We start from the raw sequence: 14391 nt of genomic DNA, 5'->3' as shown, positions 1-14391 counted from the left end.
TTCATAAATATAATCTCCAATATGAATCACAATATCCATTGGTTCTCAACAAGAAACCAAGAATATCTCAAAATCATACTGATCAAAGACTCCAAAATGGTTGAGTCAAAAAATGTCACAACATGACATCATCAAGAAATAAATCAACATTTCAGTCCCATCATGGTGACTAGAAAGTAACCCAAGGACAACTGATCGATGACTCAAAAATGATTAGCTCAAGTGTCTCATTCATAAGAATCTCAACTATAACAATCAGTAATTACAAACATCTCATAGAGCATTCCATCACATATCCATGGTTGAGTTTATAAAGATCAAAAATAAGACATCATCACGACATCACAATCATAACCCCCAAGCCTCTAGTAGACGTCCTATAACTGGTCAACACCAGTCAACCCAAAACCCAAAACAAATAGCATATAAAAAACACAATGCAAACACATGTTCTGGTTTACTAAAATCACATAGTTGAATAAAGTGCAAAGGTTTTAGTTTTCGTTTCAAGTATACTTTCAAGTGTCTAAGTTTAATCATTTGACTTACAAGTCAAACCGTTTGTTCCCCGATAGCATTATTCTTTCCATCATTAAAATAATATTCTAAGAATAGCTAAAGGATAAATATTAAATCATTTGACACTTAATAAAACCATTCACTTTATTTTGCTAAGATCAATGTTACAAATTGAATGACTCTTCTTAATATTACTTCAACTTTTCAACATACTCAAAGGATCATTATTCGTTAAATTATAAGAGAGCCAATTACTAGTCTTCGAATAAGAAAATTATAACTTTATTAAAATGATCAATTTAATCAAACAATTAACATAGGTACACCATCCATGACCTTTTAACATTCTAATAGTTCTCAAGTAAAACTTATTTAAATACTACTAAATTTTGAGCTTTTTAATTTAATCATTATAACAATTAAATCATCTCTAATAACCATTAAAATATCTAAAGTCATTATTCAAGTTATTAGAATAAGACTTATCAACTTCGATGAAGATACTTAACAACTCCACTATAAGAATCGATATTAGCATATCCATTAAAACTTTATTACATAACTTAATTATTAATTTAATTTAATTAACTCTAATTAATTAATTTAATTAATAATTACATAACCATAATCCAATCCTCTAATATTAATAGTTCTTTAATGACTTGCTACAATAAAACCCCAATACCAATTATTATCCTCAAATAAATTCCCCTATGTACGTTGATTTATAATCCAATTAATTAATACTCCTCCAATTTATTAACCAATTCAAATTGATTAATATCTTTTACAGAACTTCAATCATTAACTTTTAATCTAATTAATTAATAACTATTTAAACCATTTATGCCATTATTTAGTAATAGTTTGTTAGACCCAACAAACATTAATAAATAATAAACCCATCTATAAATATTCGACCTAGAGAGTCCTTTACATAAGCTTCATTAGCTAACATTTTACTAACTCTAAATGCCATTAAGTTATATCATAACGTATTAATCATAACAATAATTCAAAACGTAGCTATGTTATAACAAGGTCAAAATGTAACAATGACCCATTGTCCAATATCATTAAAATTTAAGTTTCTTAATTTAAAATCATCTCGTAATATTAAATTACCATCTCTAAATTATTTAATATATATTAAATAATATATTTAATATATATTAAATAATATATTTAATATACATTAAATAAAATTAATAGTAAAGTCAACCATATTCAAGTTAATAATTTAAATGAACCCAATGTTTCTTTTCGACTAACAATAATTAACAAATTATTGTTAAGTCGTTATTTCATATTTAACAATTATCAATCATGAAATAACATTTATAAAATAATCTATATATATATATATATATATATATATTCATATATATATATATAACTTTATAAAATATAAAATTTAGTCATTATAAACTTGCAATACGTATGACGAATGCAAGCGTGGATTTTTGAAATGCTGTACCCACCCTGCAAACAACATATATCATTATTGTATTAAACAAATTTACAAGTGATATTCAATCGCTGGCCAATATATTATAAAGGTCGTGCCTGAAATATAGCGCAGGCTTTATTTAAAAATGCCGCTGACATCTCGACAGTAGAAAGGGTCCGTCGCAGGTACCCTGCGACCACAGTACCCGCTGGCACATAAAGAAAAGGGGGGTATGGGGTGGGTAATCTCGCCCCTCCTCAATTTAAATGATTTTTATTTTATTTTTTATAAACGTTTTAAAATTTGCAATTTTGGATTTTATACAAAGAGTTTCCTCTACAATTATATACATATATATAAATATATGTATATATATGTGTGTATATTCATATATGTATATATATGTGTGTGTGCATATGTATATATATATATACGCAAATTATCAATCAGCTATATAGTGTTTAAATATATATATATATACATATATATATATATATATATATATATACATATATATATATACATATATATATATATACATATATATATATATACATATATATATATATAGGTATGTATATATATATATACATATATATATATATATATGTGTGTGTGTATATATATATGTATATATATATATGTATGTGTGTGTGTGTGTGTGTGTGTGTGTGTGTGTGTGTGTGTACATGAATATGTGTAGATTTGTAATATAAAAGCATATCTATATTTTAGAATAGAAAGGGCTTTTCATTATGATGGATTAAAAATTTTCTTTAAATGTTACCCATTAATTCCTCTAATAGATTGACTATAGGTTTAGAAACCCTTTTCAAATCTATTTATCAATTTGATTCTAAATCAAACCCAAACCCGTTTCAGATCTAATTTCCTCCTCAATTGGATCTAGGGTTTTCTATTTTTTCTTTGCAACCAATAACATACATATCTAGATTCCAATTTCAAAATGCAGATTCAATCACAGAGAGTATTTAGACACATATAACAGACACGATGAAGACAAGAAGAGAAAGAGTGCAAAGGGAATATGTGAATATCATGAGTGCACCTGGACACTGATGCTAATTTTCCATGCCTCAAAAGTCCATAGAAAATCCCTTCCTTCTCCAACATTCACAATTCCTCCAAGATCCAAGCCAACCGAAACCTCCAAGAGACTAAAAGTGCTTATAGAAGCATATGAGCATGTAGAAACATATGAGCATATAGAAGCATATGAGCTTCTCAAATGCATGTAAGCATCGAAGCTTGTCCAAACACACTAGGAGAGCCTCTATTTAAAGGCCTCTAAGATGCATCTAGAATGTCCCTAGAAACAACTAGAAGATAAGCATGACAACCAAGCATGAGTCTTCTCCAACCTTCTAGATGAGTCATAAGGTTGTAGACACCATGTGCTCAAATAAAATGCTAACTCCTAAGTGTAGACGACTAGTGCATACTTAGAGTGCAAACTCTTGTGTTGTCTACATGACAACTCCCAAGAATTTGCAAACTCCTATGTGAGAAAACATTAAAATAATGCACAATCATTAATATAATATTAACTTTACTCTTTTCAATTTGATTTATTTATTTATTAAATCTCATGCACTAACTTTAATAACTTCACTTATTTAACCTTAATATATTTATATTTTAATCACATGAAATCTAGAATCTTTTAATAATTTTAAATATATTTTCCACTTTTAAATTTCATTTTTAGAACTTAATTGCTAAAATATTTATTAGCTTTACTAATAATATTATTTAGTCATTTATTTAAAAATGAACTCCAAATATATTATTATTAAAATAAATATTGTCACATTCCAAATTTAAACTTACAACTTTTATCTTCAAATTTAATTATTTTATTTAATTAATTTCTCAATTAATTAAATACAATAAATATTAAAATATCATATTAATTTTCCATTAAGTTAAACCATTAATTAAATCTTTTAATTAGGCTTAATTAATAGAAAATACATCAAAGACTCACAAGGTAGAAATACGAAAACCCATCATAGCCAAAATACATACAAAATCAAGCCAAGGGTTAATATCACGAATTACATCATCTGATGCATTCGGAGGGTACTCAACTCAGATACTTGTCCTAATTTTAAATTAGGACAAATGGCTTAAAGAGTTGGGATTTGGACTTGAGAATTATCTCCCCTCTCTTATCATTGAGATAATGTGATAGGGTACGCTCATCTTGGCAATTCAGGGAAGTTGATACCTAGTACCTGCAACCTGCATAAAAACCATGCATGCACAAGCACAATATATACACTAAGCTAAATAAGCAATGGCAGGAAGTGGTGCATCATGTAGATCCCAACTAGTAGGTGACTATGACTCCCTTCCTTAACCACATCAGACACGCCATACATAAGAGTAAACACACACACCATACACATGCAAGCATGGGGTAAGTATCCATAAGAAGACACATATGATAATAAGTCAACTTACTACTCATCATTAATAACTGAAAACACTAAAAATAATCATCATGCATACATGAAATGTAGAGTCTAAGTAATCTCATCATATATCAGTTGAATCCATAACACAATATCTGATAGTCTCAAAACAATGCTACTAATCATCAACATAAAACTAGCCCTAAAAGAGTTCGACAATGATAACAAAAATGTGACCTAGGGGTAGGCACTACACAATGTGCTTTTCTTCTATCTCATTTTTATTTCTTTATAGGGATTTTCAATCTATCTCTTTAATGATGTTTTTGTGTCACTTGAAATACCTTAATTATAAACACACAGTAAAGTTCTTTGAAATATACTCTTAACAGTTTATGACTACTCAAATTACCAATCCTCTATAATTTCCAAGGATCCATGGGATCCTATAAGTTATAGTGCTTGCTTTCAAGTAATTTTGATATAATGTTTTTTGCATTAATTTTGGTAACCTAGAAAATTATGTGCACAAACAAAAAATAATTTTAGGGATCCCCACTAAGGCCTACTATAATGTCGAAGAAATCAAATAGAATTTAACTAAGAAAAGCCAAAAGGTATTTGTATATGGTCAATAAGAAATTGTTTCCATAAAGTTGAGAAAACAAGTGTAGAGATTTTGTTAAGGGATTTCAAGGAAATTACTATCAGCATACTTAAAACAAAGCTTAGTGGAAAAATTTTGGCTCTAAAGGATATAGAGGCTCAATTGAGAGAGATACATGGATATTTGGAACTTGTGGTTAATGGGGTGCTTTCACCTAACCATGATATTATGTACCATCTACAGAATGTATTCAATCTACAACCAAACTTTAATATTAATAAGATAGTAAATGCTAGTCAATAAGTTTTTCACGTAAATAAGGTCTTCGTAGACAAAGCTACTGTAATAAGACTATGAAAGTCGCAAGGGTGTGTGATTCTAAATTTCTAATCAATAAGTTTAAAATGGCCATCTTGGAAAAACAAGGCCTCATGGCTATGTAAAGGGTATATTAAGAAGCATCATAGGTTTAGGTGAGTTCCAAAGGTCCCAAGTGACCAATTTAATGTAATGAAATGTCTAATGTAATTAGATTAAGGCTATTCATTAACAAGTAAAGTTGACAAGGATATTTAATGATTTATAAACTGATCAAAAGGATAGTTAATGGAAGTTATAAGAAGGTTGTCAATTGAAATGGTCTTGGATCTATTTAAATATGATGTAAAAAGAGGCCAAAATTATTTTAGGGGTTGATGTAAACATTTTCAAATCAATACAAGGAAAATTCTATAATTATTTTGAAAATGATTCTTCTATGAATAATCACTTTTGGGTGTTGATACAAATCAAATATATAAACTAATTCAATACATTCCTTATTTGTATTTGGTGGAGGCTTGAATGCATGAAAATATGTTGATTGTTCGATCAAACTTTAATAAGGGACATGAAAGATATTTCAGTTCTTATTCGACTATCTCAACCTTTATTGAGGGTAATACAAGGACTATTAAAATGTGAAAACCCCACATTTTACATGCAATCAAAATCAAACATCTCATTGATATAAAGGTAAATCTATGTACTTTAATCCTCCAAGACAGTAGGGAGTCATACATCAACTTCCACATAGTTTGGACCAAAGGATTGTCTGGTACATTAGTCCACTAAATAGAGATGTTTAGTTTTTGACAAAAAAATTAAATACAATAGCATATGAAAGAAGTCGATGGTCTAGGAGGGAATATCCATGAATTGAACAAGGGTCATGATAAGATGGATGTGTGGGGATAGAATTTGTGGCCAATATTATGGCTATCTTAGTGGGTATACGCTAGAATTATCACTTTGACAGTAAATAAAATTTATGTGACTTGGAATGAGTCTAGTTGTACTGATTAGGTACATTGATCATTGGTGTTTTGTTTCAACATATGTCTCTAGGTTTTGAGGATTAACAAGATTGTTCAGAAGGGATTGGAAAGAATTAAGAAATGAGAAGAGAGATTGTTGTTGTATGGGATAGTTACTATAGATAAAATGTGCAAAGTGTGATGGGAGAAAAGATTGTGGTGGGTTATAAGGGTTTTGAGGTGTTGGCTAAATTATAAGGAAAATGAGAGTATTCAGTCATACCTTTAACCTATACACAACTTAATTCAGTCTTTATTCTACCAATGGAGATCCTAGACAAATTTGTCAATTTAAACTCTTTCCCTTCAAGTCTTTGTATTCATTATACTTTTATATCTTTGACATCCATCTTATACAGTGGGATCAGTAACCATCCATGTTCATAATAATAAAATTCTAGGAAGCTCTATTAAATGTTTCAAAAGGTCCTAAACATGTACAATTCAAAAATGTTGTTCCTTGTGTTTAGTTAGTATGTGCTTTGTTTCCTAGAATCTATTTCGTTCATATTGTTATAGGATGTGGAAAAAGTCAGCCATTAAATTTTCTCTTTTAGTAAAATTTCTATACCCACATTGGGAAAAATGCTACTAAAAAATGACATTGAACAAATTTTGTGTTAATTCTCAATCAGACGAAATGAACATATTTTTAGGATATGTGAAAACAGGTCAACAATTTGATTGTAATATCACAATTTTAAACTACACTACTAGTTAATCCTATAAGAAATTACATATTTCTTTAAAGCTTATTAAATGATATCAAACTAAGAAAAAAAATACTAACCAAGTTATAAATGAAGCTAAGAAGCCAGAACACCAAATGAATTGAAAAACCATGTTCTACTAAATTCTTCAACCCCTCTTTGCCGCCAATCCTTTCAAACAATTGAAGAATCATAGAAGCTTTTGTTAGTTGTCAATGAGCAATGAAGTTGTGAATTTTTCCAATCTCTCCTCAACATCAATGAGAAGAGTGATTTTTCTTTCCCTTTCATATTTACATAGCTTCAAAAGGGCCAATGATTTTATTTATTTTTGCCAATTTATTTATTTATTTGTATGATAGGCACCCATTTTATATTTTTTCATTTTATTTTTAAATTAATTAAATTTTATTTTTCATCAACTAATAATAGAAATGTTAATTAATCTTTTGCAGACTTGTCTATTTTTTACTTTAATTTTAAATTAATTAAATTTTATTTTTTATCAATTAATAATACAAATGTAAACTAATCTATGCCCTCTAATATATATGGGCTTCTTAGGCACTAAAAGTCTTATGTAATTCTCTTATTATTAAAATACTTACATTTTTAATTCAATTTAACTATTATTTATTAAAAATCTTTATGGATAAACTATTCAAACAAATGGCAGACAATGTGAGTAATCTCTTGAAGAGGAATGAGTCTAATAAGGGTCAGGATTCCCCTCTAGGGGCTGATACTCAGGGACCAAGTAAACGCACCCATGCTCACTTTAAGAAGAATGAAAAATTCAGTAAGAAGGATGAGGTGAAGGCTGTTGCTAAAAACATGCAAACTCTAGTGGATCAGGCTGCTAACTCGATAAAGACTTCTTAGCTGGTTAGTTGTTGTTCCTTTGTTGTGCTTTTTTTGTTCTTTCCAGCTCTGTCTTGTGTGACCTCTTGAATGTTTTTGTTGGAGGTCTGTCTCATGTTGTTTTTAGATACTTTTCTCTAATGTTCTTTTCTCATGATTATCTCTAGACTTATGTTGATGTAAAGGTTTCAAGTCCTTTAAAACCTATTTTTACTTAATCAAAAAAAATCTTATTTTTTACTTTAATTTTAATTTAATTATATTATATTTTTATCAATTATTAATTTAAAAATGTTACTTTATCTTATTTATCATTTTTTACTTTAATAAAATTGAAATAATTTTAATTTTATATTTAAAATAATTAATAATAATCTAGGATTTTATAACAATATTTTAATTTTCTTAAATATTTTTAACTTTTGAACTTTTTTGAGCTAGAGTAGTTTTCTAATGGGTATTGACCTCCCAAAACATTTCACTGCTTCATTGGCTATGTGAGCATCAATGCCTATATCCAAAAACTATTTCTAATTAAGTGATGTTTGTTTGTTCATTCATTCTCATGATGGGATCATATGGGCTCATGTGTGTGTGTGTGTGTGTGTGTGTGTGTGTGTGTGTGTGTGTGTGTGTGTGTGTGTGTGTGAGAGAGAGAGAGAGAGAGAGAGAGAGCAACAACTCATAAAATACATATAACATACTTAATTGATAATAAATCTTTTTGAAATTCAGAGACTTGGAGTTTTCTTTTTAGTGCATGGAGGTTTTTAATTTATTTTTTGAAGAGTTCATTACTATATTTTGAGGAGTTTGAGTGTAGATTGGGGTGATTTTAACTTCATTTCTAGTTCAATTTCAATTGAGAGGATATTCAAGGAGGTTAGTTAATAATTATGTATTGATAGGACAAAAAATCCATCAATGAGTAATATAAGTTACAAACAAATATATGTATTTTTTAATTAGTAAATGACCAAAGCCTTTGATTATATATATTGAATTTTAATAAATTTCTAGAATTAATCCATTCAAATAGGCACTAGTAGGAAAGAACGGAGAAAAAAACCTCTAGTCTAGCCTAGGACCATAGTCCTATACAAAATACATTAATAAAAGGGGCATACCCCAATATTAATTCTTTAATTACACCTCTATTTCTTATAATAATCTTAGTGGGTGAAGTGTCATCCTTTTTACTAGGTGATATTGTTTTATATGATCTAAACTTCTCTCCTACAACAATACACAATGGTCTTGTGTAGTAACCACTTTCTCTACACACATTCTTACAAACTTTGTATTTGGGTTAACAATAGTATTAATGAAGATAAAACATTTACTAATAAATTTAGTATAAATATGAACATTAATGAATTCTAAAAAAAATTTTATTACTAGCTACCTCTAGATCTAAACCAAAATAACATTATTTTTGCTATACTTATTCTAAATATCAATTACATTTCTACTCTCCTACTAATTTTATTTGGGGCTAAATTGATTTGATTATTAGATTATCATTTATTTTTAGTGGTGTTAATGTTATAATTGATATGAGTAATCTACAATATCTTTTTCCAAGTTCATGATTAAAGTGCTTAAGTTACCAGGTCATGATTACATATGACTATTTCCCCAAAATTAGTTGCAAAGATGTTAAAGAGTTAAAGATAATTAAATCATAAATTCTCTCTAAACTAAAAACCTGGTACCAATTTTCCAAATTCATACAACTACCTTACTTTCCTATCATCCTTAGAAAGTAAAAATTAGATATCACCAAATATAAAAGCTTAATTCACTAAGTTAATATAAAGGGGAATGCCAAGAACCAACATAACAATGACACCATGATCTCCATGATTTATAAATGATAATATATACATTATGGATGCAACACTATAGCTAGAGGTAACAACCAGATAAAACCAAAAAAGAAACAACAAAAAGCCATATCTAGGGCTGAAACAAGTACCATGCATCGATACGACTATCAGGTTGAATACAAACTATACCTAAACCCACTAGAGAAATAGATAAAGAAAAAGCAAGCAAAAACCTAAAACATCAATTATCAGAACTTAATGTCAAGCTTTCATCTCCTTCTTCCAAAAAACCATCAAGATTTCTATATCTTTTTCCACATCATCTATTTGCGAGCCTGATAAGAAAACATATGATAAAATTTCTCTACTGGACTTGATGAAATTAGGAAGAATAAAATCTAGCCTATCCAGATCCTTGAAATTGATGTTTGACTCAACATAGGCTTTAAATTCTTGTAGAAAATTAACGAGCTGTTAGGATAAACCACGGACAGAAATAAAAACTACATGCAAATATAACCAATAACATAAAATAATAGAACACACAGAAATGAACACAAGGCACCAAGATTTAACGTGGTTCACCCAATCCCTGGGCTACGTCCACCAAACGGCAAGTCCGATCTTATTACAATCCAGTGATTACAACCTGATTACAATCCGTAATCCCTTACAGCTCAATACCGCCGCAAGAACCAATTTCGTATCACCACATATCAAAAATACCCAACCCTAAGCCCTTTTTATACAAGTATTAAACCGCTTTAGGGTTATAACATGTCGGCCATATGTCGGCCATAATATGTCGGCTACCATGTTGATGTCGGCTACTTCCAAAAAAAAAATTTCCACTATTTATGAAGTATGTACAGTACTTTCCTGATCAGTCACCACAATCTAACAATCTCCCACTTGGGGACTGATCAGGCTCCACACTAAACAACAATCTCCCACTTGGAGACTGATCCTGTAGCAATACAACTACCGCATGGGGCTCCCACTGGATCAAACCACCCTGGACTCTGCTGTTCTTTTATTCACATTTAGTCTAAAAGACCAACTGAAGCTGAAGAGGAGTTCAGCTTCTCCCTTGTGACAACCTTTGTCAACATATCTGCTAGATTTTCATTGGTATGTGTCTTCTCCAGCTTTAACTATCCATCCTCCAAAACTGACCGAATGAAATGGTACCACAACTGTATGTGTTTGGTCTTAGAATGCAGAGCTGAATTCTTAGCAAGATGAATGGCACTCTGACTATCTGTGAACAAAAAATTATCCTTCTGAGGATGTCCCAATTCTTCCAAGAAGAACTGAAGCCATATCATCTCTTTGGCGGCCTCTGTAGCAGCAACATACTCTGCCTCTGTAGTGGAGAGAGCATTAATCTTCTGTAGCCTAGAAACCCAGCTCACGGCTGCCCCACCAACAGTAAAGACATAACCTGTAGTACTCCGCCTGGTATCAATATCCCCAGCCAAATCTGAGTCAACATAGCCCTGTAAATCAGTAGTAGAGCCCCCAAAGTGTAAACACTTATTGGATGTTCCTCTCAAATATCTGAGAATCCACTTGACAGCATTCCAATGCTCAAAACCTGGATGACTCATCTACCTGCTAACGACTCCCACTGCATGTGCAATATCTGGTCTAGTGCATACCATAGCATACATCAAACTTCCTACAGCTGAAGCATAGGGTACCTTGGACATCTTATCCTCCTCTTCCTGTGTCTTGGGACACATCTCCTTAGTCAATTTCAAATGACCAGGTAAAGGTGTGCTGACAGCTTTAGCATTCTCCATAGAGAAACGTTGCAACACCTTCTCAACATAATCAGCTTGAGATAGCGTCAATGTTCTGTTCTTCCTATCTCTTCAAATCTTCATACCAAGGATTTGTTTTGCTGCCCCCAAATCCTTCATAGCAAATGCATGTGCTAATTGGCGTTTCAGCCCCTTAATATGATCCATGTTAGACCCAGCTATAAGCATATCATCAACATATAAACATAAAATAATGTAGCTATCATCATCCAACCTCTTAAAATAAACACAGTAATCTGAATGACACCTATTATATCCATGCTCATGCATAAAACTGTCAAATTTCAGATACCATTGCCGAGGTGCTTGCTTCAGGCCATATAAACTTTTCTTCAATTTGCACACTAAGTTCTCCTTACCTTTGACCTCAAAACCCTGTGGCTGAGCCATATATATTTCTTCATCCAAATCACCATGAAGAAAGGTTGTTGTAACATCCATCTGCTCTAAATGCAAATCTTCAGTAGCCACAAGACTTAAAACAGTACGAATAGAAGTCATTTTAACAACAGGAGAAAATATTTCATCAAAATCAATTCCTTTTTTCTGTGCAAATCCTTTTACAACTAACCTGGCCTTAAATCTTTTCTTACCTCCTTCCTCTTCTTTCAACCTATAAACCCATTTATTCTGTAAAACCTTTTTACCTGCAGGCAACTTGCACAAATCCCATGTCTTATTTTTCAGCAAAGAGTCCATTTCATCTTTCATTGCAGACTCCCACTGAATCTTAGTATCCACCTGCATAGCTTCATCATAACTTTTAGGTTCACCGGCATCAGTAAGTAAAATAGAATACAAAGAGGGAGAAAACCTTTGTGGAGGTCTAATTGGCCTTGTTGACCGTCTAACATGCACTAGTGTATGTGGTATTTTTTGTTGCGGTTGTTGCACATCATGAGGAATGGCTGGAACATCAGCTTTTGGAGTATCATCCAGCACTACATAATCATCTTCTTTCTTCTCATGTTGCTGCAACAGATCTTTGTACAACACTTTTTCATTGAATATGACATCCCGGCTTCTTATAATTTTATGATTTTCAAAATCCCAAAGCCTATAACCAAATTCATTAATGCCATATCCAACAAATACACATTTCTTTGATTTAGCTTCTAGCTTGGTTCTATTTTCAGAGTCTATATGAGCAAAAGCTTCACAACCGAAGGTCTTGAGAAAAGAATAACTCACCTTCTTGCCAGTCCATGCTTCCTTTGGAATACCACAGCCCAAAGGAGTAGAGGGACCTCTATTAATCAAATATACTGCAGTATTGACAGCCTCCGCCCACATGTGTAAGGGCAACCCGGCATGCAACCTCATGCTCCTTGCGCGCTCCATTATAGTCCTGTTCATGCGTTCAGCCACTCCATTTTCCTGTGGAGTCCTTGGAATAGTTTTTTGTCTACGAATGCCATTAGTGGAGCAATAATCTTCAAATTCATGACTGCAATACTCACCACCATTATCAGATCTGAGACATTTTAATTTCTTACCAGTCTCATTTTCAACCAAGCATTTCCATTTCTTAAAAGTTTGAAATACATCAGATTTCTGTTTAAGGAAATAAACCCATACTTTTCTAGTTGCGTCATCAATAAATGTAACATAATAATGAGAGCCACCAAGGGAAGATACCTGAGCCGGTCCCCATACATCTGTATGCACAAGTTCTAATTTCTCCTTTTTGTTTTCCTTCCCTGTCTTTACAAAACTCACTCTCTTTTGTTTTCCATACACACAACTTTCACAGAAATCCATATTCACACATTTTAGACCTGGTAAAACTTTCCTTGAATGAAGTACTTTCATACCTTTCTCACTCATGTGCCCAAGTCTATTGTGCCACAGCGCTGTATCAGAATCCACAGCAGCTATTTGTTCTCCCTGCTCATCTGCAGTAATTGTTCCTGAATATTCATTTTTCTCTAAAAAAATCAAAGTAGAAGGAACAATATGACCTATACAAAGATATAAGGTGCCTACTTTCACACCTTTTGCTACTACAAGGGAACCTTTTGAAACCTTCCAATTTTTATCATTAAAAGTAACTACACAACCCTCATCACCGAGTTGCCCTACTGAAATTAAATTTCTACTTAGTTTTGGAACATGTCTTACCTCATGTAGTAGCCAATGATTCCCATTCTGCAACTTAATCTTAATTTTTCCCTTTCCAACAATCTGACAGGGTTCATTATCCCCCAAATAAACAAGCCCAAAATCCCCTTGGACATAATCAATGAAATAACCTCTATGAGGTGTAGCATGAAAAGAAGCACCAGAATCTAAAACCCATGAATCATCAACACTTTCTAAAGACAGAAGCAAAGCATCCTCTTCGGATTTGTTACTTACCACATTTGCCTCTTTGTCTCCATCTAATTTATCTCCTTCATTTTTCTTTCGAGTCCAGCAATCTTTCTTTTTGTGCCCTAGTTTCCCACAGTACCAGCAATCATTTGGTCCTCTCGATTGAGACCTCCTCCCCTTTGACTTTCCTCTTGATTTCCCACGATTTCCAGAGTTACTTCCTCTTTCAGTCGTTCTGCTCCTGCTTTGTGCATTTAAAGCACTTCCTGATGTAGATCCACCTGAGGATTTTCTACGAGTTTCCTCACTTAAAATAACACCGATCACATCATCATATTTTAGGGTACTAGATCCAGGAACAGAATTACTCACCGCCATTACCAAGCCATTTCAGCTTTCAGGCAAAGAACACAAAATCAAGAGAGCCCTAATTTCTTCATCAAAATTGATACCCACAGAAGATAATTGACTAGTAATAGTATT

Source organism: Cupressus sempervirens, chromosome 2 (assembly GCF_028749045.1).
Source record: "Cupressus sempervirens isolate cs-2001-9-10 chromosome 2, ASM2874904v1, whole genome shotgun sequence".
Classification (NCBI taxonomy): domain Eukaryota; kingdom Viridiplantae; phylum Streptophyta; class Pinopsida; order Cupressales; family Cupressaceae; genus Cupressus; species Cupressus sempervirens.
Note: the sequence above shows the minus strand (reverse complement) of the source record.